This window comes from Diplotaxodon limnothrissa, linkage group LG16 (assembly GCF_057381915.1).
Source record: "Diplotaxodon limnothrissa isolate DT_005_m linkage group LG16, D_limnothrissa_male_GT1.1, whole genome shotgun sequence".
NCBI classification, from domain to species: Eukaryota; Metazoa; Chordata; class Actinopteri; order Cichliformes; family Cichlidae; genus Diplotaxodon; species Diplotaxodon limnothrissa.
Window position 1 is genome coordinate 21,926,191 of NC_140611.1, and position 3,062 is coordinate 21,929,252.

The window sequence follows — 3,062 nt, forward strand, 5'->3', positions numbered from 1 at the left end:
CAATTCCTTTGTGCAGGAGCGGACAAGTCCAGAATATCAGGTAAGTATTTTCCACAGGGGGAGAGCTCTTTAGTCAGCATGATGATGTTAGCTCAGGCAACTTTTAGTTTTTTCTCTCAGTTTTCCTTTTAATTATTTGACTTTTTCTATTTGTTTATTATTTATATCCTATGTGTTTTTATTATTTAGTTTCAATGTACAGTACTTTGTGTCAGCTGTGGTTGTTTTAAAGTGCTCTATAAATAAAGATGGGTGGATGGGGTGGAACCTGGACATCAGAAAGCCTGATTTTAACAATCAAACAATGATAGTCTGGCAAAGAATCAAATCCTGAGGTGGTCCTTAAATACTGTTGAGTGATGATCAGATAAGAAGCAAGCACATTGGCTGAAGAGCAGGAAACCAGTAGGCACTGCCAGCAGGAGCCCAGAGTTTACTCTGCCCCCCTCCACCTGAGAGAAGAGGAAAGAGCGTGACGAGAGAGAGAGAGGGAGAGAGAGAGAGAGAGAGAGAGCAACAAAGGACAACAACCCTGACCATTCTTGGACAGTGACAAGACATTCATACGGCCCTTACTTTGATATGTGTCACTCACCTGAACTTTGTTGCATACTTACCAATTAATCCACTGAACTGGTCTCAAAAGTCCCCAGATCACAGTCCTTTTAAGCATCCTTGGAATGTGAATGGAGCAGCTACCCAAAGGACCCAAAGGATAAGTTGCCAATGCCCTGATTTCAGACAATACGAGACACCACCAGAGGTCACCTGTCCACACCACAATGGCTCAAAACTGAGTTTAATGTTGATCATCGAGTATCTTATATATTTACACTTTTGTGAAAGCCTGCAGTTTAAAGCTTTGTGTTTGTTTTGTAGTCAGGCAAGAGACAAATGAAAAGTTTCGGCATTTACTCTAAAATTTCTGTTTAAAATTCTGAAAACTTAATTACATTGGCACTGGTACCAATTAACTGAGGTCAGCATCCTCCTGTTTGTGCTAATTTTTATTGCCAGCTAACCGAAGCCAGATCTGTGCACTGTAGAACTGCTCCCTAACGTTTATTCCGAGCAAAATGCCGTCTGACTATTTTTTCTCTATTTACTTTTTCTTTATCCGTCTGAGGAAATCAGTCTACAGGCTGTCAGAAAAAGCCATGTAAGTCGGGAAAGTACTTCTTTTTAAAAATCCATTAGCACAATATAAAAGTTAAAACATAAAGGTTTGACATCCTTACACACAGAACTTTGAAAATAGAAAAAAAATATTTTTTTAACAGTGTGTTCCTTTAATATTTCTTAATACATCATATACAGAACACAAGCAACTATTTATTCCCACACCACATACATTCAAACCAGCAGGCTGTCATCATTATGTGTCTAATCAAATAACTATGAATACTAGAATAAATCAATCAAAAATTAGAATCAGGTTTCGATTTTAAAGCCGATTAACTTCTATAATATTTTCTGTTGTCTATGTGCAAAAACATAGAGCATCAGAAAAATGCTTATTTAGACTTATTTCTTGTAATCTTTGAAGATCACCTCATTTTTAAATTGCACTTTATTAGAACCATCTGACTCTAAATGTGTTTGTTTGTGATTAGAGATGCCAAAAATATGCTTCAAGAGAACAGAGAAAGTAACGTACACGCTTTTCAGCCCACACAGTCACAGTGTCTGCTATGCTCATACACTCATGCATCTCTTTCTGTTCTGACATAAGAGAGACCGTGTCTCTGAGGCTTTGACTGTTGGATGCAACAGCATTGGACAGGACACAGGAGTTCAATATGCTCATTTATACTGAAGCCAATTTGTACAGTTTTTGATCTATGGCCCACATTTTTAAATCACTCCTGTCTGGGTCTCCTGTTTCTTCTTACTTTATGTTTTATGACCCCCTCAATTCCACATACCTTTCTATAGCAATGGATTTGCCATTATAATTCATCATTATTTGTACTGGTAGCTAACTTTAGGGCGATGAGGTTTGCATATATGCAGTAGCACACTCAATCAGATGCTCCTGTCAAATGCTAATTTGTGTCCAAAGCTGTCAAATGCTCAACTCTCTTTTGTTAATGTAAACGCCAGCAGATAATTAACAAATGGGCCATTACTATCATTTCCCAGCAGTAAACGCTCACAACTGCCAGATGACACTGACACAATCAGGCTCCAGTATCCAGAGGAGGGTGACGTCAGTGTCAACATCAACCGGAGAGCACGAGTCTCAGACCTTCTTTAGTAATCTCTGTGCACACACGGCTCAAATATGGCTCCCCACAGTGCTTCCCAGACTCCCCAGACTGTGAATTTAATTAAACAGTGTGAAATTAATTAATCAGTGGGGTGGCAGGTAAAAGGACTTCTCACTGGAACTGCTCACGCAACCAAGACAGGCATTTCATGTGTGCTGACAGTTATTAATTTGCTGTATGTTTGATTATAATGTTTCTATATAGAGATGCTGAAATTCCGAGAGATTAAAAGAGCTTGGCATGGGAAAAAAAAGTCATGCAAATTATCAAAATAACAGCTCCCGAAAATCAAAGTGTAAACCTGTGTTTGATCTGTTCTATCAATTAATTAAAAATTTCAGTTCTGTATAATAATGTGGTGCAAATTAGATGGAAATGAGATAAAATATTCATTTAGTTATCTGGGGAATCTGCCTGGAGGGCTTTTTAGTCTTCAGTCTGGCTCAAAATGCTGTCCATATGGCAATTATGTACAGTAGTGTTGCAGGAGGATTGGTCTGATGCCTACTGGCAGAGAGGAGCCTGCCTGTGACAAACTGCTGCTAGGATCTGATGTGAGTTGAGGGAGATAATGAGGCTGTTGTAAGCCTTAAGTATAGAGCCTGCCCCCGGGGTGGCATATCTAAGTGCTCAGGCTTCTTCATTGTTGCACGTGCTGCTGAGGATTAGAAACACATTTACTTTTTTCTTCATAAACTTTGTCAGTACTTCCTGCAACTCTTTAGACAACTTCTGCTTTCATGTGGAAAGCCTCTTGACATTGCTTTGTGGAGGAGCTTTTTTTTCTTTTTC